The 24,175-nt window shown below is 41.2% G+C and overlaps 1 protein-coding gene and 1 non-coding gene across 3 annotated transcripts in view; both read right to left on the bottom strand.

Annotated features, from left to right (window-relative positions):
• MYO1E (myosin IE) overlaps window positions 1-24,175 on the bottom strand; it is a 237,249-nt gene that overhangs the window by 192,035 nt on the left and 21,039 nt on the right. The window lies entirely within an intron of this gene.
• Window positions 12,358-12,463, bottom strand: LOC112437398 (U6 spliceosomal RNA). The gene has a single exon (XR_003026017.1). It is a non-coding gene; the product is annotated as a U6 spliceosomal RNA (small nuclear RNA).

Genomic DNA, 24,175 nt, shown 5'->3' on the forward strand with positions numbered 1-24,175 from the left:
CCACAGCTAATCAGGACAGGGTTAGAATTTGAACCCAGCATCCTATCAATGACACCATAGCTGCTTCACGAAGATGACTGTTATCAACAGAAGGTACGGAGGACTCAAAATGGGTAACGTAAGTAATAATGAGAATATTATTCATGACAACAGTAACAATTAACATTGACTGAATGCTTACTGTTAATTTAACAAATGTGTGTTGAGCTCCTCACTATATGCCAGACACTGCTGGAGGCACTGGGAAGACAGCTCCTCCATGGAGCTTACAATCTAGTAGAGACTCATGCCAAGTCCCATGAATTATTCCTCTTAATCCTCAAGCAACACTATGACGTAGATACTGTTCTAACCTATATTCAGTGTGAGAGTCAGAGTGGTTAAAGGACTTACCTAACGTGCCATAGCTAGAAAGTGGTGTCGTGCTGGGGCCAGAGATCCTGAGAATCTTATCATCAATCCAGTTCATTAGGTACCCAATAGCAATCCTAAATGTGCATTGTTGGAGGAAAATGGACCAAAGACTCAGAATGTAAACATTTTGGGTAGCCCCAAACCAAAAGAGATTTGACATCCATTCAAAAGCTGCAGGAATACTCTAAAGAACATTCTAGGACCTCTGAAAAATCACAGGGTGGTGAGCAGCCCACCCAAACTTTCCCACAGTCTAGTGTGCCTTCCAAGTTCATGGTCTCATATGACTCCATATGAAAACTGCCAGCCGTCAAACGCTGGACAGGCCAACTTCCTGAATAACCACCACTTTTTGATTCTCTCCTAAGGTCTTTAAAAGAGCAAACCACAGCTATTCTCACTTCCCAGAACCCTTTGCTGATTACAGCGTGAGATCAAATCCCCATGGACAGGGCGGACTGGTATTTCAAACATGAAACACTGGAATGCAGATTAATAATTTACCAATGACTGTAAACGAATATTGTTCATGGAAGGAAAAAACTTCTCTCTTTTAAATGGGAACCCAGTCAGATTATCTCAGTACTTTAAGAAGCAAACTGCAAAATACCTTCTTAGAATTCAATATTTATTAACGCCGATGCTTTATTTTTTAAGAATTAATCATTCCCAGCTTCAATATTCTGCTTCAGCATAAAGTTCACTTTATTCTGCATGTGGATTTCTGTATTCTCTGCCCAGATAAATTAATACATATTCCAGAGTCTGGGGCCACGGTCAATGAAAAACCACAGCAAATTCCTAAGCAGTAATAGATATTCCACATGGCTTGAAATGGCTGAAGGAGAATTTTTTTAAGGTTAAGAATCAAAGTGCTGTAATTGAAGATCTTAAAATCAAGCAGCAAGGGATTCTCAAGGTACCTAATGTTGACTTCAAGGATCATTTAAGGTAAACTTCCCTCTCCTCAACCTTCCTTGCTCACCCTCGAATCCAGTTTCCAGCTTTAAGAGTGGAACATTGCTGACATTAGGTCGGTGATGCTAACTTAAATTGGCAATGCAATGTAAAAAGTGGCAGGCAAAGTACGTACAACTCAATTACTTGAAGAAAGTAAATATCCCCAAATATTCCCAAGGTCTGTTGTCAGGTTTTTGCCTAAGTCAATCTATAGGTACATGGCACAGGGAGGTACTGTAATAATAGTCTTTTGTAGGTAAATTTCTAAGCAAACTGCTTTAAAAAGCTATCCTTGATTCAACTTGAGGGTATTTACGATACCACCCTCCATTCCATTTAATATTATAAGTGCACCTGTCCCCCCTTTATGAAAATCATGTAGAACAGGAGTCAGCAAACTATAGCCCGTGAGCCAAATCTGGCTCAATGATTATTTTTTATTTTTATTTATTTGTGTTGGTTTTTTGAGACCGAGTCTTGCTCTGTCACCTAGGCTGAAGTGCAGTGGTGCCATCATGGCTCACTGCAACTTTGACCTCCCAACCTCAGACGATCCTCCTGCCTCAGCCCCTGCAGGTAGCTGGGACCACAGGCATGCACCATCACGCCCAGCTAACTTTTTAAAAATCTGCGGAGATGGAGTCTCCCTACGTTGCCCATGCTGCTCTCGAACTCCTGGGCTCAAGCAATCCTCCTGTGTCGTCCTCCCACAGTGCTGAGATTACAGGTGTGAGCCACCACGCCCAGTCTGATTGTTTTTGTAAACCAAGTTTTATTAGAAGACAGCCACTTGATTTCATGCTACAATGGCAGAGTTGAGTAGCTGTGACAGAGACTGTATGGTCCACAAAGCCTAAAATATTTACTATCTAGCCTTTTACAGAAGAATTTTGCTAACCCGATGTAGGATCAATGAGGAAAACCTGGAAAGATGTGACAGCAGCCTTGCTCAGTCCACAGGTGGACTCACTATATTATGGACACAGTAAGTGACAGGGCTTTTAAATCACAAGCACCTTCCTTTTCCAACCCCCATCTACAACTGGGGAAACATCTTTGAACTAAGGGAAGAGCACTGACATGAGAAATCAGAGGTCAGCAACATATCAGAAAAGAAACAACTGAGAACCAAGAAACTGCCCCATATTTCAGATGAGATGGGAGAGGTAGAACAATATATACAAACGGCAAGAAAAAGATGAGATAGACTCTCCTCTCCTAGAGATCGCAATCAACTTGATTATCAACACCAGCCCCAAATTGTTTCTTATTACCAAGGTATGTAGACACAGCACTCTACCACTCCAAAAATACTAAGATGGAAAGAAATGAATCCCAAATTTTCAACAACTTATATCCCTTCCACCATCGAAATTTCATTAGGTTAACAGGTCAATAGCACATCTTTAAAAAGTATAAATAACTCTGTTAAAGTAATACCTGTCAGTCATTTTCACCTTGATGAAAATTATTAATGTTTCAATCAAATTTTCTTTTCTGTTTATATGTAGCTAGTTCTGGCTCTACAATTCTATAATTTCATGGTTTGATTTCACTGCATGCAGCTCTCTTTTATTATTGCAGGGCAAGGGTGATATTCAAAAGAGATGCAAGGAAACAAAGACTAATTTCAAAGTAAGGGTAACGTGAGGCTAATACAAGTGGAATGAAGCCCAACGGCTCCCTTCTTTAGCCTGAAATCTAGGTTCTAGATAAAAATTGGGATGCGTATAAATTAAATTTAAAAGCAAAAGTATCCTACCATGTTGCAGTAACTTAGCTTTTCCTTCCTTTACCAATTTGTGTCCTAAAACAACTCTGTGAGTAGAAACAGATAATGTAGACATTATTTCCATTTTGCAGATGAGGAACTGTGTTGTCTGAGAAGTTAAATCACTTGCTCAAAGTCACGGGTAAGGGAGAATTCAAAGTCTTCTAACTGCCGCTACTTCTTTTGTGAGACAAAAGTGTGTGATAGGATTTACTGTGTCCAAGAATGCTGCCGATTTAACGGGAAGGAATCCTGGGCTTTTGTACAGCAACACATTTACCTTCTCAAAATTAAAAAGTAAACCCATTATTTACAAATTACAACTTGCAATTAGATGGGAAGAAGTAAGCATGCTGATCTAGGATTTCCATTATGTGGCTGACACTAGGGAGGTCAAGTCCATTCTCATTAGAATACACAGATTACTAACCTGACAGCAGCAGCAGTCCACAGACAGGTGTTTCTAGATGTAGTGTCCCCTGTGCTATAAATCCACAGCAGGACTGTCAGTGATGTGTCTGATGCTACAGCCACATTAACTTTCCCCATCACTTAGATCAGGCATTTATGCTACTACTGAACAGAAGAGAGTTCAGGAATTGACTTTGCTGGCGCTCTGTTTTTTTTTTAATTTAATTTTTTAGAGACGAGGTCTCACTATGCTGTCCAGGCTGGTCTCAAAGCCCTGAGACCAAAGCTCAAGTGATCCTCCCACCTCGGCCGCCCAAAGTGTTGGGATTACAGGCATGAGCCACCACGACCGGCCCTGGGATTCTATTGGATGCAGCCAATTTCTTTGTCAAGATTGGCTCCATGCTGTTATTTAATCAGGTGTTTCCTACTGTGTAGACAAACCTAACAGCTCTCCATCTTAAAAAGGAGTGAGGAATTGAGCTGGACAGAGATGTGCATTCCAAATTTTTCTTTCCTTTTCATAAAGACTTGATCGTCTTATTTATCTGGATTGGCCATACACAGTAATCTCACTAGCTGACAGTTGCTTAGTAAACACAACTGAAGGACAATCCACTAAGAAATGTCACATTTCTTTTAAACTCTGAAATCCTATATCCCAGTTCCACATCTTGCTTTTCAAGTTTCTGTTTTAACTATCCAGCTTCATCACTATCTACTTTCTTTCTTTTTCTTTTTCTTTTTTGGAGACAGGGCCTCGCTCTGTTACCCAGGCTGGAGTGCAGTGGTGCAATCTTGGCTGGCTGCAGCCTTGAACTCCCAGGCTCAAGTGATCCTCCACCACAGCAACCCCCGGAGTAGCTGGGATTACAGGCACTCCACCACCGCGCCTGGGTAATTTTTGTATTTTTTGTAGAGATGGGGTTTTGCCATGTTGGCCAGGCTAATCTCAAACTTCTGGGCTCAAGTGATCCTCCTGTCTCGGCCTCCCAAACTGCTAGGCTATAGGTGAGAGCGAGGTATCTACTTTTGAATCTAGTCCATCTACTCACCAACCTCCCACACCCATTGTGAAATTACTACTACCACCCACAACCCTACCACACAACACTGGACCTATTTCCCATTGGTGAGTGGGTATCCTTCCTCTGAGCAAATGGACTTCCTACTTCTTTCTAGATCCATTCTCTTCCTGCCTGGCTTTCAGCCTCTAGTTTTTCTTGCTTTTTTCTCCCTTTATTCCTATGTTTATAGTTGAAAGCTAAACCACAAGAGTGAGTTCAGTAAATATTTTTTGAGCTTCCACTATGCATCTAAGTAAACACTTCAGAACCAGCATATATCCTCATAGGAAAGAGCTACTTCTTCCTCTGAAACCCCCTGGAAATATGCCCAGGTAATAGGGAAGCACATGAAAGGTAAGCGACTTCCTGACTGAATAGACCAATTGCACTCAGTTTTGTGGCAGTGGATATAAAAGAAATATGAAGAACCTATTGTCAGTGGGGCACAATGACTCACACCCGTAATAGCAATGCTTTGGGAGACCAAAGTGGAAGGATCGCTTGAGACCCGGCTGGGCAACATAGTGACACTCCATCTGTACAAAAAATTTAAAAATTAGCCTGGCATGGTGGCACACGCCTGTAGTTCCAGCGACTCAGGAAGCTGAAGCAGGAGGGTCACCTGAGCCCAGGAGGTCAAGGCTGCAGTGAACCATGATTATTGCATCACTGCACTCCAGCCTGGGCAACCAAATGAGACCCTGTCTCAAAATAAATAAATAAGTAAAAATAACTAAAAGTATAATTGGAATGTTTGTAACACAAAGAAATTATAAAGGCTTAAGGTGATGGATACCCCATTTATCCTGATGTGATTATTATGCATTGTAGGACTGTATCAAAATATTGCATGTACCCCATAAATATATACACCTACTTTGTACGCATACGTTGTTTTTCTTAAAAAAAAAACGACCATTTTAGACGACTCCTGACATAAACACAGAAAAATGCTACCAAATGTCCTCCTTTTCCATTATGGTAACAGCATATTCCCCCCACTGGTGACAAAGTGGCAGAAACTGCTACAGGACCAAAGTAGAATCAGATGGTATCAATAAAACTGCCAACTTCATCCAAATATTCTCCAAAGCTTATTAAGTCTCTGAAAGACGATTATACAGAGATCACTTGGCAAGGGCTTTCTTTTGCAGGCCCTTCCAGTCACAATGCTGGGTCTTTGGGTTCAGCCTGGCAGGGTCAAAAACAGAAGGAAATCAGAGAGAAATTTGCCAACTCTTCCACACTGACTACAAGAATGATTTACTTATCAGACTGGCATATATGTCTCCCTCATTTTGCTCCGTCCACTTAGATGTCTCACGTACAGGTCACACTTTCAGAAACCTCATAGAGAATTGCCAAGCAGACAAAGGAAGCTTATTTGCAAAAAACACATCCACCAACTCCTCCTTGCTAAGAATATCCTTGAAGAAGTTCTAACACATTTATTAGCGTAAAGACTTAACACAAAGATTGTCTCAAAGAGAACATTCACACCACACTGGGTCAAACCGTGAAAGAGAAAAACAAGGGCATTCTTGTGGCATCTAAGCCTACTCAGAATAATCTTTATTCATTATTTGCATAGCTCATGGCTTTATATTTTTATTATTAAAGTGCAATTTTGATGTTCAAATTTAAGAAGAATAAAGAACAAGATTTGGCACCACTTGGTGGATATATGTACTATCCTTGGTGTGTAGTAAAAGGTGGACTAGCATCAAAGAGTGTGAAAACGACTCCAAGCTACTTTCAGACACTTCAGCTGGCAAGCACAGGCTGCTACAGTATGAGATGTAATCTGCCAAATACCACAGAATGCAAGATTTTAGGGATTTTGAAAGAAGCAAGTGATGATTCTGTGGCCACATCAGGAGAGCATGTTTTTTGCATCAATAAATCTGTGCCGAATATGAATAAAAAAAAAACCCACTTGGTTCTACCTCAAGGGCTGCTTTTCACCATTGTCCCACACATAAGCCAGGGCTGGAAAAGTACAAGAGACCTGGCCAGGCTTGCTCTCAGATCTCTTTGAAGTCCCCCACCTGTTTTCCTAGCTACTTGGAGGCCACGATGGACTTACATTTAAACTATATTAGACCTCATGCCTCAGAGATAGGCCACTGCTAAGCAGCCTGAGCATTTATTTACCAATTAACTTAGGCCGGCATTTTGAGAGGTAGTGGGAGAGACACGGACGCGTTCAAATGACTCCCCTTGAGATGTCAGGAAAGAACCTGTATCATCTGAAGCCATGTGTGGCCCTGATTCATGCGGAGGAATGAGTGTCACGGACTATAAGCGGTGCTGTCTGCACACACTTGTTCTGATGCCTTTCCAATGAGAACCCGGCTGTGTGCTGTGGGCTCTCTCTGGTCACACAAAAAAACAAGTCCTGCAGCAACTCAAGTGTGCTACCCCCTCTCCCACTACACCCAAAATATTAACACAAAAGCAAAAAAAAAAAAAAAAAATCTTGAAACTTTTTCTGGGATTAAAAAAAAACTAGGCCGAGTGCAGTAGCTCAGGCCTGTAATCCCAACATTTTGGGAGGCTGAGGCAGGCAGATCACTTGAGGCTAGGAGTTTGAGACCAGCCTGGACAACATGCCAAAACGCCATGTCTAAAAAAAATACAAAAATTAGCTGGGTGCGATGGCGTGGCCCTGTAGTTGCAGCTACTCAGAGGCTGAGGCAGGAGAATTGCTTGAGCCCAGGAGATGGAGGTTGCAGTGAGCCGAGATCATGCCACTGCACTCCAGTCTCCGTGATGGGAGTGAAACGCTGTCTCAAAAAAAAGAAAAGAAAAAACCCTAGCTTCAAAGGGACATACATAAATAAGGTAAATAAGGTTTATTTATGTCCCTTTAAATCTAGCAGTCAGGCTTTCATAAGTATCTTTTATTTTTAAAATTATGTGTTTTTAATAGTACTTGAATTTTGGACATGTGTTGGATCATCTGAGAATTCTCTGATACCTCCAGTAATTCACACAGTACACCCCTGGTCTTCTTTTGTTTTGTTTTGTTTTTTAATTATACTTTAAGTTCTGGGATACATTTGCAGAACGTGCAGGTTTGTTACATAGGTATACACATGTCATGGTGGTTTGCTGCATCCATCAACCCGTCATCTACATCAGATATTTTTCCTACCCCTCCCCTAGCCCCCCACCCCCTGACAGGCCCCAGTGTGTGATGTTCCCCTCCCTGTGTCCATGTGTTCTCATTGTTCAGCTCCCACTTGTCAGTGAGAACATGCAGTGTTTGGTTTTCTGCTCCTATGCTGGTTTGCTGAGAATGATGGTTTCCAGCTTCATCCATGTCCCTGCAAAGGACATGAATTCATCCTTTTTATGGCTGCATAGTATTCCACGGTGTATATGTGCCACGTTTTCTTTATCCTGTCTATCATTGATGGACATTTGGGTTGACAACCCCTAGTTTTAAAAAAAATCTATGCTTATATAATACCTCCTTGCAGTTACTGAATTGTACAGTTATTGAATTGTTTATCTTTTACAAAGCACTTCTACTTTATTTCATTTGATTCTTATGGAGGTGTTTTATTATTATGAATATTTCCATTTTACAGATGTAAAAATGGAGGGAACTGATTAAGATGACAAGAGCCAGGACTCAAACCAGGGCTCCACACTCTAAATTTCTATTGAATAATTTTTAAGTTTCCTAAGTTTACTACAGGTATGAAAACAAAACATAAGGCAGGCAATTATGATGAAACCTGCTCTGCTTAGGAATGGGGTTGTGTTATCCATATCTACAACTGCTGAGCTTGATTGTGATTTTTCTAAACATGAACATTCATCAGATATAATTCGTATAATATAAAGCACATGGTTTTATTCTGTTCTACAATTTCGCATTTGGCAGAAAATAGAGCTTTAGCCTACATTACGAAACTTAAAAGAACATTCAGACTACTATAGTCAAAAATATTTCGCTCGGCTGGGCACAGTGGCTCACGCCTGTAATCCCAGCACTTTGGGCAGCCAAGGCGGGCAAATCACTTGAGGTCAAGAGTTCAAAACCAGCCTGACCAACATGGAGAAACCCCGTCTCTACTAAAAGTACAAAAAACTAGCCGGGCGTGATGGTTTGCTCCTGTAATCCCAGCTACTCGGGAGGCTGAGGCAGGAGAATCGCTTGAACTCAGGAGGTGGAGGTTGCAGTGAGCTGGGATCGTGCCACTGCACTCCAGCCTGGGCAACATAGCAAGACTCCATCTCAAAAAAGAAAAAAAAAATCTCGCTCACAGAGTTCTTAAAGGACAAAGTAAAATCTAAGCTTAGATATATCTTTACTCAATAAGGCAAATCACTTAAACATCCTCCATACATTTCCCTGTCCATGATGTGGCTAATATGGTTAAATTAAACTCCCTTTTTTCCTCCTACTCAACTGAGAAATGTCAGCGAAGAGTGTAAATTAATCAAACAAAATCCTTCTAAAGGAAATAAGCTTTGTGGTCTTTGCAGAGTCAGATAATAGGTGTAACTAAAGTGGCCCTATATTGACAACTGCATTGTGAGGCAGGGCAAGAAAAAGTGTTCAAGTCTAAAAAAAACACAAAAATGAATAGATTGCTTAGGAATTTGGTAGCTGTCTCTACTTACAACTGAATTTCTATTTTCGTTAATATAATTTTTTATAATAGCTATATAAACTAGATCAGTATTGACCTTTTTTTTTTTTTTTTTTTTTTTGCTTGAAAGAGGAGTTGAAATGTCTTCCAAAGCACATAGTACATTCCTGACTCCCAGATCTGTGCTGAGCAAACTTTCTGAGTTTTTCAACCTTGGTCAGTGAGAGGACTGTGTTTATTATAAATCCATGAAGGGATATCATCTGCTGAATTGTAGAGAACAGAGCAAAATGTTTCCTCTCTGGTTTTAGAACATCTCCTCTTAAGCTCGCTCCATAAAACACTCAGCCAACCCTGCCTGCAAGATGTCCTCAGTGCTGAGCCAGGACTGTCTCTATGGGCTCTCAGGAGTATTGGGGCTGGTGTCCACCCACCCTGCTAAGCTGGGAAAAACAGTAGGGGGGTTTCAACTATTGCTAACCTGTAACCACTTCCCACAGGCAGGAGGAGCAAGGTCCTTGAAAACCCATTTGGGTAAAAATTTAGAATGATATGGGGCAAACAGTGCAAGAGAACCAAAGACAGGGGTGAAACTACCTACAAAGGTCTATCAACATCTAAAAATAGACATTTAAACAATGAAGAGTGCACCCTATAAATAAAACATCAGGCTGGGCGCTGTGGCTCATGCCTGTAATCCCAGCATTTTTGGAGGCCGAGGCAGGTGGATCACCTGAGGCCAGGAGTTCAAAACCAGCCTGGCCAACATGGCGAGACCTCATCTCTATTAAAAATACAAAAATTAGCCAGGCATGGTGGCACATGCCTGTAATCCCTGCTACTAGGGAGGCTGAGTCATGAGAATTGCTTGAACCTGGGATACAGAGGTTGCAGTGAGCCAAGATTGTGCCACTGCATTCCAGCCTGGGTGACAGAGCAAGACTCTGTCTCAAAAAAAGAAAAAAAAAAAAATGTCAATGACACATTTTATTCATCTTGAAGTAGTAATAATGGGTACTAAACTCTTCCATTTTATCAACCCTCAATAGACAGAAACCTTTCAGAGCCTTCCTCTCCACTGGTTCTAATGGATGGTGTGGAATGATACATAGTGCTTGGATACAGATTTTATGTGTAACAAGAGATGTTTTCCTGTCCCTGGCTTTCTAACCAAATATTTGACTGACCTTCTGGTTTCCAAATGCAGACAGAAATGTAAGATAGCCTGGTTATTTGACGTACAAAACCTTTGACCTAACTGACTCCATACTGTAGAATTGGTATTTCTCAACTTCACTACCCCGATATTCACAGTAGTCCAGCCTCCTGTTGACCGCCTTCATCCAGAACACAGCCCCTCCCAAGAGACACAAAAGGGCAGCTCTGGGCATGTTAGGCTCCCATCCCAGACATTCTTCATGTTGATTCATCTGTGTTTCTCTCCTAACAGGGTTGTTCAGTCACCCAGTTTCCTTCTCGTTCCTAGTCAACTTCCAATTAAAAGGTCTCCCTACTGAGAATTTTAAAAATTCAGTCCATGTATGGTGGCTCCAGCCTGTAATCCCAGCAGTTTTGCGGCCAAGGCCTGAAGACTGCTTGAGCCCAGGAGTTAAAGACCAGCCTAGACAATATAGCGAGATACCTTCTCTACAAAATTTTTTATATATATATATACATATTTTTTTTTTTTTTGGACAGAGTCTTGCTCTGTCGCCTAGCCTGGAGTGCGGTGGCACAATCCCGGCTTACTGCAACCTCTGCCTTCTGGGTTCAAGCGATTCTCCTGTCTCAGCCTCCCTAGGAGCTGGGATTACAGGTGTCCGCTACCACATCCGGCTAATTTTGTTGTTGTATTTTTAGTAGAGACAGAGTTTTGCCATGTTGGCCAGGCTAGTCTCAAACTCCTGACCTCAGGTGATCTGCCTGTCTCGGCCTCCCAAAGTGCTGGGATTACAGGCATGAGCCACTGCATCTGACCTCTACAAAATATTTTTTAAATTGGCTGGGCATGGTGGTGTGCAACCTATAATAGAGAAGCATGAGGATCGCTTGAACCCAGGAGATCGAGGCTGCAGTGAGCCATGATCGTGCCACTGAACTCCAGCCGGGATGACAAGCGACACCTTGTCTCAAAAAAAATAGCAATTTTTTAAACCCAGCCTGATCGTTAAATTAAATAAGGCAAACTTTTCACATTAACCTTGTTTTTTTTTTTGAGGTTCTATTTCCGTAATGTGCTGTGTTCTTGTTTTACTTTCTCTAGACAGTCTAATTTCTATGGACTATTGGAAGGAGGAGGAAAATTGTCAGGAAAAAGTAATACTTGAGTTGGTTTTCTATGACGTCACTCACTGTGTTTTTACCATGTGTAGTATCAAATAACAGTAATATCAAATGACATGTTTACAATTGCCTTTGCAAATAACTGCCGTTTCTAAGTTCATTACTCCTCTTGCTATTTTTTATTTCTAATTTGCTTGGACATTTAATGTCAAAAGTAAAACTAACTTTATAATATTTGGTTTTTATTCAGGAATAAAATCAGGAAGGATTTAAGAAAAATCTTCAGCCGGGCATGGTGACTCATGCCTGTAATCCCAGCACTTTGGGAGGCTGAGGCGGGAGGATCACGAGGTCAGCAGTTCAAGACCAGCCTGGCCAACGTGGTGAAACCCCATCTCTACTAAAAATACAAAAATTAGCTGGGCGTGGTGGCACGCACCTGTAATCCCAGCTACTCGGGAGGCTGAGGTAGAAAAGCTTGAACACGGGAGGCAGAGGCTGCAGTGAGCTGAGATCCCGCCACAGCACTCCAGCCTGGGACAGAGTGAGACTCCATCTCAAAAAAAAAAAAAAAAGAAAAAAAGAAAAATCTTCAAAGAACATAAAATTCATTTTAATTTTTAATTTTCGTGCATATATAAGTAGGTGTATATGGATATTTTGATACAGGCATGCAATGTGTAATGATCACATGATCGAAAATGGGGTATCCACACCCTCAGGGATTTATCCTTTGTGTTTCAAAAAATCCAGTAATACTCTTTTAGTTATTTTTAAATGCACAAATTATTATTGACTATAGTCGCTCTGTTGTGCTAGCAAATACTAGATTTTTTTTTCAATAAAATTTAAAATACACTTCATGAATTTGCATGACATCCTTGCGCAGGAGCCACGCTAATCTTCTCTGTGTCATTCCAATTTTAGTACACGTATTGCTGTGAGCATGCAAATGGTAGCTCTTATTCATTCTTTCTATTATTTCTAACTATTTCTTTGTACCCATTAACCATAACCCCTGTCTCCCCAATTCTCCTTCCCAGCCTCTGGTAACCATCATTCTATTCCCTATCTCTATGAGTTCAATACTTTTAATTTTTAGCTCCCACAAATAAGTGAGAAAATATGAAATTTGTCTTTCTGTGCCTAGCTTATTTCACTTAACATAATGACCTCCAGTTCCATTCATATTCTTGCAAATGACAAATGACAGGGTTTCATTCTTTTTTATTGCTGATTAGTACTCTGTTGTGTATCTGCACCACATCTTCTTTATGTGATGAATGATTTCATTCATCATTTGATGGACACTTAGGTTGATTCCAAATATTTGCTATTGTGAATAGTGCTAGGATAAACATGGGAGTGCAGATATCTCTTCCATATGCTTATTTCCTTTCTTTAAGGTATACACCTACCAATGGAATTGCTGGATCATAAGGTAGCTAGCTCTGTTTTTAGTTTTTAAGGAACCGCCCTTCTGTTCTCCATAGTGGCTATACTGATTTATATTTCCACCAACGGTGTATGAGAGTTCCCTTTTCCCCTTTTCTTCACATCCTTGCCAGCATTCATTATTGCCCGTCTTCTGGATAAAAGCCATTTTTACTTGGGTGAGATGATACCTCATTGTAGTTTTCATTGGCATGTCTCTGATTTTCAGTGGTGTTGAGCACCTTTTCATACACCTGTTTGCCATTTGTATGTCTTCTTTTGAGAAATGTCTGTTGATATCTTTTGCCCATTTTAAAATCAGATTAGATTTTTTCCTACAGAGTTATTTGAGTTCCTTCTGTATTCTGGTGATTAAACCCTTGTGAGATGGAAAGTTTGCAAATATTTTCTCCCATTCTGTGGGTTGTCTCTTCATTTTGTTGATTTTTTCTTTTGCTGTGTGGAAGGAAGCTTTTTAACTTGATGTGATCCCATTTGTCCAAAAAATCTTTGCTTAGACCAATGTCCTGGAGTCTTCCCAATGTTTTCTTTTAGTAGTTTCATAGTTTGAAGTCTTAGATTTAGGTCATTAATCCATTTTCATTTGATTTGGTGAAGTGTGTTGCTTGTAGGCAACAGATCCTTGGGTCTTGCTTTTTATCCATTCAGCTATTCTATGTCTTTTGATTGGAGAGTTTAGTCTATTTACATTCAATGTTATTACTGATAAGTGAGGCCTTACTCCTGCCATTTTGTTATTTGTTGTCTGGTTGTTTTATGGTCTTCTCTTCCTTCTGTCCTTCTTTCCTATCTTCCTTTAAGGTGATTTTCTCAGTTGGCACATTTTAAATTCTTCCTTTTTATTTTCTGTGTACCTGTTGTATGTTTTTAGATTTGAGGTTACCATGAGGCTTGCAAATAACATCTTATAACCCATTATTTTAAACTGATCACAACTTAACATCGATTGCATAAACAAAATGCAAAAAGACAACCAATAAAAACTCTATAATTTTGTCTCCCCACTTTTTAACTTTTTGTTGTTTCTATTTATCTTACTGTACTGTCTATGCCTTGAAAAGTTATTATTTTTGATGGGTTCATCCTTTCATCTTTCTATTTGAGATATGTATAGTTTACACACTACGATTATACTGTTATAATATTCTGTGTTTTTCTGTGTACTTACTATTACCAGTGAGTTTTGTACCTTCAGATGATTTCTCATTGCTTGTTAACATCCTTTTCTTTCAGATTGAAGAACTCCCTTTAGCATTTCTTGTAGGATAGGCCTGGGGTTGATAAATCCCTCAGCTTTTGTTTGTCTGGGAAGGTCTTTATTTTTCCTTCATGTTTGGAGGGTATTTTTGCCAGATATACCATTCTAGAGTGAACTCTTTTTTTTTTTTTTTTTTAATGCTTCAGCACTTTATGCCACTCTCTCCTGGCCTGTACAGTTTCCACTGAAAAGTCTGCTGCCAGACATGTTGGAGCTCCATCATATGTTATTTTGTTTATTTTCTGTTGCTGCTTTTAGGATCCTTCTTTATCCTTGACCTTTGGGAGTTTTGTTATTACATGCCTTGAGGTAATTTCCTTTTAGTTAAATCTGCTTGGTGTTCTATAACCTTCTTGTACTTAAACTTTGATATCTTTTGTTTGGGAAGTTATCTTATTATCCCTTTGAATAAACTTTCCACCATTATCTCTCTCTCTCTACCTCCTTTAAGGCCAATAATTATTGGATTTGCCCTTCTGAAGCTATTTTCTAGATCTTGTAGGTGGGCTTCATTCTTTTTTATTCTTTTTTCTTTTGTCTCCTCTGACTGTGTATTTTCAAATAGTCTGTCTTCAAGCTCACTAATTCTTTCTTCTGCTTGATCAGTTCTGCTACTAACAGACTCTGATGCATTCTTCAGTATGTCAATTGCATTCAGCAGCTCGAGAATTTCTGCCTGATTCTCTTAACTTACTTCAATTTCTTTGTTAAATTTATCTGATAATATTCTGAGTTCCTCCTCTGTGTTACCTTGAATTTGAGTTTCCTCAAAACAGCTATTTTGAGCTCTCTTTCTGAAAGGTCCCATATCTCTGTCTCTCTGGGATTGACCCCTGGTCAATTTATTTCATTTGGTAAGGCCATGTTTTCCCAGATGGTTTTGATGCTTGTGGATATTCATGGGTGTCTAGGCACTGAAGAGTTAAGAATTTATTGTAGGCTTCACAATCTGGAGCTGTTTGTACCCACCCTTCTTGGGAAGGCTTTCCAAGTATTCAAAGGGACTTGGTTGTTATGATCTAAGTTTGTGGACACCACAGCTGTATCTGCATTATGGGGTACCCCAAGCCCAGTAACACTGTAGTTCTTGCGGACTCGTAGAGGTACTGCCTTGGTGGTCTTGTGTAAGATCCAAAAGAACTCTCTGGATTACCAGGCAGAGACTCTTGTTCTTTTCCTTTACTTTTTCCCAAACAGAGTTTCACTCTCTGTGCTGAGATGTGTGGAGCTAGGGGAAGGGTGACAAAAGCACCCCTATGGCCACCACCACTGGGGACTGCAGGTCTGACCTGAAGCCAGCACAACACTGGGTCTTGCCCAAGGCCTGTGTAATTATCTGGCCTATGTTCCCTCAAGGCCCTAGGGCTCTACAATCATCAAGTAGTGAAGCCAGCTAGGCTTGTGTCCTTTCCTTCAGGACAGCCCTGGGCCCAGGTAGGTCCAGAGATGCTATCAGGGAACCAGGGTCTGGAGTCAGAAACGTTAGAGATCTACTGAGTACTTTATTCTGCTGTGGCTAAGCTGGCACCAAAACCACCAAAGTCCTTCCCACTCTTACCTCCCACCTTTCCCCAAGCAGGTATCTCTTCCCGTGTTCTCCACCCCACAGGCCCACAGGGAGTGCTGCCAGGGCACCACCAATCAAAGAGCATAATATTTAGATTCAATAAATACAAGCAGCCATTAGCCAGTCAATAGGCACTAGAATCAATAGGTACTAAAAGACCAAGAACTCAAACCAGCATATCATTTTTTAAAAATCAACTCATCTGTTTGCATATTGATAGGATATGACCAGAGCTTTCAAAATAACTTGAAGTACTTTATTTAGAAAGACAAACAGAAAAAATTTTAAATGCCTAACTTTTTATGAAGAAAAAACATCAAGAAAGAAAGAGCCTTGACCAATCGGGTAGACAGAAGAGCCACTTCTCGCTGAAGATGAGGGACTTCAGAAGCCACAGCAGATTAAACACATTGAGCCCACTGGAAACTGTTTTCCAAAAGCAATCAGATAACGGTACACAGAATGGCTAACAGATCAGAAAGGCAGTTGAAGTATTTAAATTAGAGAGAGAAAAAAAAAAAACCTAAGCAAAGTGCAGAATATTGCAGAAGAAATACAGCATAAAAAAGCAAAGGTACCAGGACTGAGGGTTTAACTCTTACCACACATTACCCTCTCTGAGCCTCAGCTTTCTCTTGGGTAGCCTCAAAATCCTGTGCTTAAGGGATTCTCCTGCCTCTGCCTCCTGATTAGCTGGGACTACAGGCACATGTGCCACCACACTCAGCTAATTAAAAAAATGTTTTTAGAAATAGGGGTCTTACTATATTGCCCAGCTTTACCAGCTTATTAGAAGCCAATGGGTTAAGCATTTACCTTTAACTTTGGCTTTTCATCTGCTGTCAAAAAATAGAACTGCCTAACTACTTTTATACTTCCTGTGATACAAGATGATTGAGGAAAGACAGGGAAATGCAAAGAGAGAGGTACCAGGAATAGAACATTGTTAACAGCTGGCATGCCCTGACTCAGGGAATGGAGGGGTATTTAGCCTGTGGGTGCTAAGGATATACAGAATATTTACCAATTCTCAGAGTCTCTAAGGCCTTCTGTGAGTTATCCATGGTTTAGACCCATGTCTGGATTAAAGAGTTACTGTTACTTTCCTCTGCTTTCACATAAAACTTCCTTAAAGCTGTGACAACAATTCTGGGGTAGAGGGATGAGGTTTTATTCAGCAGTTGCATTGCTTTCTTTCTAAAAGACTTTCAAATGCAGCTAAAACACATGGAGGTAGTACTTCCGAATGCATGTAAATATCACTTTATAGTTTGCAAAACACTTTTTATATAATTGGTTCTTAGAATTATTTGATTCCTGGAATCAACATTTTTTCCTTCTGAGATTATAAGCAAAGGTCTGGCTCCCACTTCTGAATCCCTCATTCATCTAGGCAGAATTAACACATCTTTCCCCTTCTTCCACTTGTGCTTTCTTGACCTCAGGATGACGAGGTGCATCACTGAACATCCAGCCCCCGACCAGGGACCTATTCAGAAACACGAACTGCAGGCTGTGTCCCACCATGGATCACATTCAGCCCAGACTCAGCTCCTTCTGCAACCCTGCCAAAGAGCCTACGAATGACGGCCCCATAGCCCAGGCCACTCTATTAATGAAGAAGAGTGCACTGGGACACTTGAGGAGAACCTGTTTTGTTTTGTCTCATGTTTTTGAAGCAAGAGTAAAAAATGGAATGCCTCAAAATGCTACAATCCCTCTATATTCAGGTGAGGGAGATTCTTGTAATTCTATGGGTTATGACATGATATCCATTAAATTATAAGAACTATGGATAAAATTATTAATATTTTCAAAAGACAATGTTTTAGGAAATATCCCATTCAAATCAGTAACAAGGCTTATAAAATGCCAGTAATAAACTTAAGAAATGGGGAAGATGGCTGGGCATGGTGTCTCATGCCTGTAATCCCAGCACTTTTGGAGGATCACTGGAGCCCAGGAGTTCAAGACCAGCCTGGGTAACATGGCAAAACCTTATCTCTACAAAATAAATAAATAAAATTAGCTGGGCATGAAGGCACACAGCTGTAGTTCCAGCTACTCAGGAGGCTGAGATGGAAGGATTGATTGATCCCAGGAGGTGGAGGTTGCAGTGAGCCCTGATCATGCCACTGCATTCCAGCCTGGGTGACAGAGCGAGACCTTGTCTCCCAAAAAGAAAAAAAAAAAAGTGAAAGAATTGTGTAAAGAAAAGCATAAAGATGAATGGAGGCCCCTGAAAGAAGAGCTGATGGGGAAGGACACCATGTCTGTGGGTATAAGGCATCAGTTACAAAGACGTTCACCTTCTCAAAGTGCTCTAGAGCTCGGGTTCCCAACCCCGGGGCCATGGACCTGTGCCGGCAGTGGCCTGTCAGGAACCGGGCTGCACAGCAGCAGGTGAGCGGCTGGTGAGCAAGCATTACCGCCTGAGCTCCGCCTCCTGTAAGATCAAAGCAGCACTAGATTCCCATAGAAGCGCAAAGCCCATTGTGAACCGAACATACGCAGGATCCAGGCTGCGCGCTTCTTATGAGAATCTAATACCGATTATCTGAGGTGGAACAGTTTTCTCCCAAAACCATCCCCACTCCACACCCCAGGCTGCAGAAAAGCTGTCTTCCACGAAACCGGTCCCTGGTGCCAAAAAGGTTGGGGACTGCTGCTCTAGAGGGTTCATGCTACTCCAACCAAAGTTCCAAAGAGATTTTGTTTTGGAACTTTGACACATTGATCCTAAATTTTATCTGGAAGAGTAAATGAGTATAAATTGCCAAGAACTCACTTAAAAAGGAATTTAGTAAAGTCTTGCCAAAAATAAAAATTAAAACATATTCCAAAACTAGTGTAATTATACAATGTGGTACTAGCAACCGGTTTCGGAATAAAGAAAAAGATCAAGGAAACAGAAGAGGCTAGAAACATATGATAGATATGAATTTAACATAAGATAAAGGTGGCACTTCACAACAAGACAAAGAATGCACCAGTGAATAAATTATTTTTAAGACCACTAACCATCCATTTGGAAAAAATACCCCTCACACCAGAAAAGTAAATTTCGGGTGACATAAGGAGCTAAAATTTAAAAATACAAAAAAGTTCTAGAGAAAATATGTATGTAATTACATAATTTGGGGTTAAGGAAGACAATCTAGGAAAAGAAAAACACCCTGCTGCTTATGATCCAAGACCCACGTCATTTTCAATTCCACACAGCTGTAAAGCAGCGGCTCTCCTAACTATCAGTTTTTCCACTGGAATCACCTGGAACCCTGGTGAAAAACAGATTTTGAAGCCTCATCCCAAACCTGCTGAATCACCTCCTCAGGTGGTTTTGATGCCTCGCCATGTTTTGGAGGCCTCTGGTCTAGGGTCAACGCCACAGTGGGGAGGAGGTAAGAGAATTCAGGTGGTAAAACTACCATAGCCTTGCCATCGATGAAACCCCCCAGGTGCTAGTCACACAAAGGCTTACCTTTTGTAAAGTCCCCTGGGAACTAGTTTCCTATTTATTCAAGTCAGCTGTATTAAATAGTACCCTCCCTAACCAAAAACGCCAAAACCACAAAACTTCCTAAGTTACATGGTACGTTGCAGCATGGCAAAAATACATCCTGATCAGTTTGCATTTGGTGTTGCATCAAATTATGGCATAGCCCACAATGCTTAAACATCCATCAACAATGGCTCTCAACCTAGGCTGCTTTTAGGAACCATCCAGGAAGCTTTCAAAAGTAATACAGTTGTGTCTTAATCCTTTTGGTCTAGGATGGTGCCCAAGGGTTGTCATTTTTAAAAAGCACTACGGGTGAATTTTAGCTGGATAAAGACCATTGGCTATATGTCAGAAACAACTTCTGCTCCTTGGAGTTCAATATCATTTTTTTTTTTTTTTTTTTTTTGAGATCGAGTCTCACTCTGTTGCCCAGGCTGGAGTGCAATGGCACGATCACAGCTCACTGCAACCTCCGGCTCCCAGGTTCAAGTGATTCTCCTGCCTCAGCCTCTCGAGCAGCTGGGATTACAGGCATGCGCCACCATGCCCGGTCAATTTTGTATTTTTAGTAGAGATGGGGTTTCACCATGTTGGTCAGGCTGACCTCAGGTGATCCGCCCACCTAGGCCTCCCAAAGTGCTGGGATTATAGGCGTGAGCCACCGCACGCAGCCGAGTTCAATATCTTAATGAGACACAAAAGCTTAAAGGGTCTAACACAAGGCAGACCATGATGCATGAGGTAAGAACATTTCAAACTAGGTGCCATGGACATATGGAAGAGGAAGGTGTCTATCTGGGAAGGCTTGGGGGTCCAGGGGAGGGAATTTTGTTGAGCCTAGATCTAGAAACTGATCTAAGACTTGGACATGATGGAAGGACACCCAGGCAAGGGGAAAAAAGGGGATCATTTGAAACCTTATTAATAGTAATTATTAATTAGTAATTATTTCATTTTCCTCCCATAACTTCCCATATAAACATCTTAGGTATATATGCATATGCCTCCTATATTTTTTCTATTTGCAATTATAATTTTCTAATGATTTTGTCATACCGCATATGAAATGGATATAATTATGTCTTTAGCTTCTAGACAAGGCTGTGATTCCTCTAGCTCAGGGTTAAGGCAGAAAAGGGTGTCTTTCCTCCACTCCCAGTAATGCACTATTAGCAATCTACCATATAAAAAAGGGTAAACTGAACCCACTCTATTCAGAAAATTTCAACTCACAAACCTTCTTTAAATTACCCAGCCAGTTAGGGAGGAGGATGATGAGAAATCACCCTCATCCTTGCCAAGAATTTTTTCAAATAAGCAAACTATCCTGCCCAAATTCAGTGAATGCATTACTAATTAATTTCGTTCTGTGATGTCTGTTCTACATGATGATGATATAACTTTCTGCAAAACAAAAACTGAGGCACTCTACATCTGCCATCCATCCCTCCCCAAACTAGGAGATATGAAAGTTTGAGGCTGAGCAGGTCAAGCAGGGATGTGTCTGTTTTCTTGAACCATTTCTAACCTTACTCAATTATTTCCAACTGAAGCATTTCCTTAACAGGCAACATGCAACTCTTTCAAAGACAATCTGTTAAAAGACTGGAGAGAAATGATATCATTTCCCTAAAATTTAGTGAGCCAGGACTTGAACAGGTTTGTTAGAAAAACACTAATGCGGTAACTCTATTGTTGCCTCTAACTTTAGGGCGATGTGGTAGTCAGAAAGGAGGGGTGGCTAGAACAGAGCCTCAGCCACAACCAGGTTGTGGTGCGTTACATAGTCCCAATGGTGGTATCTAAGGCATTTTATAATTTTCTTATTAATTGTCAATGCATCACCACTTGAATGAAAAGAGAATGGAAGCTATTCTTACTTCATTTTTTAACAAATGAAACTGAAGTACAGTTAAGTAATTTGTTCTACTCAGTTCCAGGAAACAATGTGGGGAGGAGGGCCTCCTTCCCTGATCACCAGGCAGGCTCCTGCCTTTCCTCAGGGTGGAAGAGATCCACTGCTGCTGTCTGCTGACTCACCTTCACACTCCAGCTAGAGGATACACTGACTCACAGTTTCATTACCTTCTATTCACCATGGTTGTAGTCGTAGACACTCAGAAATGGGAGTTCCAAGAACCGAGCAGGAGAAGGAAAAGAATGTAGATGAAATTGAAAAGGATAAAGGGTACAGCCTCTATCATTGAATAAACCAGAAAAGACACAGGAGAATGTAGTGTCTGCCCTCAGAGACTACATGCATTACTGAGAGGAAAGTGGGGAGAGGAGGCCTGATCCACAGCTAACCGTAATTCCCCAATATGAACTGCCAGATAACCAGGGAATGTCGAGAGTGTACAGGAATGTGGGAAGGCCAAAGGGAAAGATGGTGAATTCTGAAAAATACAAAGAAATGTAAATTATCTCTGATCTCAAGAGGCTTACAGTCTACTTGGGCTGTAAGAGACTGTGTGAAAACAGATAACAATGCAAGATGACATAGTTTAGTCACAAATAAATAACTCTATGGTAAGGGCCACAATTTGGAGAAGGGAATGATCTCTACGAGTTAAATCAGAGGCTTCCAGGAAATGAGCCTTTATTTGTTGTTGTTGTTGTTGTTTGTTTGGTTGGTTGGTTTTTTGTTTTTTGTCTTTTTTGAGACGGAGTCTCGCTCTGTCACCCAGGCTGGCGTGCAGTGGCGCGATCTCGGCTCACTGCAAGCTCCGCCTCCCAGGTTCACGCCATTCTCCAGCCTCAGCCTCCAGAATAGCTGGGACTACAGGCGTCCACCACCACGCCCAGCTAATTTTTTTGTGTATTTTTAGTAGACACAGGGTTTCACCGTGTTAGCCAGGATGGTCTCGATCTCCTGACCTCGTGATCGGCCCACCTCGGCCTCCGAAAGTGCTGGGATTACAGGTGTGAGCCACCGCGCCCGGCCTTACTTGGTTTTTTAAGGATTCAGATGAACAGGAAAAAAGGGAAGGGAAATCTAGTCACAGGAAATGGCCTGACCAAGGAGTGTATTCTAGGCAGACTATAAAACATAAACCTGAGAATAAGTTCATTCGTTCATTCAATCAATATTTAGTGAAAATCCACTGTGTACAAGCACTGTGCTAGGAGCTAATAGCAGGAACAAGGCATGTAGGCTGCCCTCATGGAATTTATTTGAGAAGGACTACTGGAAAATAGAGTTGGATAAATGCAACCAGTAATTGGTTTAATTTAGACCGTAATGCATTTTGGTCTTTAGACTGTTCCCAGTAGGAACTGAGAGTTTTTGAGGAAGAGTGACAGGTGCAAAGCCGTGTTACTAGAAGATGATTGCGCTGATGCTATTTCTGTGAATTACCAGGGGATAAGAGTGAAGACCACTTAAGAAACTCTTATAATGTTCCCAGTGTAAGACAATGCACATCCAAACTGGGGTGGCCACTGTGAAAAGGAAGGGGGAGTCCTGTGAAGATATACTCACAGGACGTTGGAAATGGCAGGAGCAAGGCAGGGATGGGAACAACAGACAAAGACACTACCGTCTCCAGCATAGATGCCTGGGGGAATTCTAAAAGGAAAACCAGGTAGGAGTAAAAGGTAAGGTGCAGTTCTCCAGCGCCAGGACTGGAGTGTTCTGAAGGCTGGGCTCTTTTCAATGCCCTTCTCTATTTTCATGCTATTGATCGTCCCCATTCTGGATCTCTTTCTTCCTCTCTGACCTGACAAAATCTGTTCTCACCCTCTTTAGGAGAAGGTTTGATAGACTAGTTCAGAGGGATCAGTAATGGGAGAAAGTATGGCATGGACAGCAGCCGTGGAAGAGGCACCCCGGGTTGATAGGTTTTCCAAGCATGCTGTCGGCAACAGCCTATTCTGTGCATCTCCTTAAGGATAGCTGGACTCCCTCCAGAATTGTCCAGGAGAAAAGTTTCCCTCGATTCCACTTGGAAGAATCGCTCTTTAATTTTTGGTTGAGCAGGATAATTAGAGATGATTGAGTCGCATATCTGAAAGCTTGGGATATTTGGCACGTCCCTAACCTTGGAAGATGATATCCTGGAGGGCGGCCATCACACTTCCTCTGGGGAAGTGTCCCTGTGCAGTAGTGCTTTGCAATCATCTAGAGACCTTGTTAAAACACAGATCTGGAATCAGGTGTGGGTGGGACCTGAAGTTCTGCATTTCTAATAATATCCCAGGGATGCCCATGCTATTAGTCCGTGGACCCACAACCTAAATATGCATGTGTCTAGAAGCAAACAGCTCCTCTTCTAAGCAGACCTTAGATTCAGATGACCAGGAGTTTAAATCCCCTCTCTGCCACTTTTCAGATGGGTGACCTTAAACACGGTACCTAACTCATTTTCCTCATCTGTAAACCAAGGAAAATACTAATATGTACTTTAAAGTAGATACAAATGCTGGATGATACAGAAGTGGTTTCTTAGTAATCGCTAGTTCCAATAGCAGATTCTCTTCTATTCAACAGTGTGTTAAACTGTTAAATTCACGGAAGCATACCCAGCCCCCCTCAAAGGCTCTAAGGTCTGCAGAAGGAATTACCAAGAAAGCAAAGCACAGAACTCCCTCAGAAACTGGAGGAGCCATTGAAAACTCTTTATCACCATGTAATCCTGTACAATCACAAGCACTTCCGAAAACAGCATTATCCTGTATTTGTCTGAGTGATTTATAACGTTAAGATCGACCACATGATTTCCTAGCTCTAAATTTCCCAAACTCCGGTTTGCAGGGAAAGGAAGCATTTCTTTTCTAAGGAAGTCAGCACACCTAGATCTAGCCAACAGCAGTTGATTTTTAAGTTTCTTCAACCTTCACATTTCCCTTTCTCAAAAGTTGGATCCCACCTGCATTAAAAA

The sequence above is a fragment of the Pan paniscus genome, chromosome 16 (assembly GCF_029289425.2).
Source record: "Pan paniscus chromosome 16, NHGRI_mPanPan1-v2.0_pri, whole genome shotgun sequence".
Classification (NCBI taxonomy): domain Eukaryota; kingdom Metazoa; phylum Chordata; class Mammalia; order Primates; family Hominidae; genus Pan; species Pan paniscus.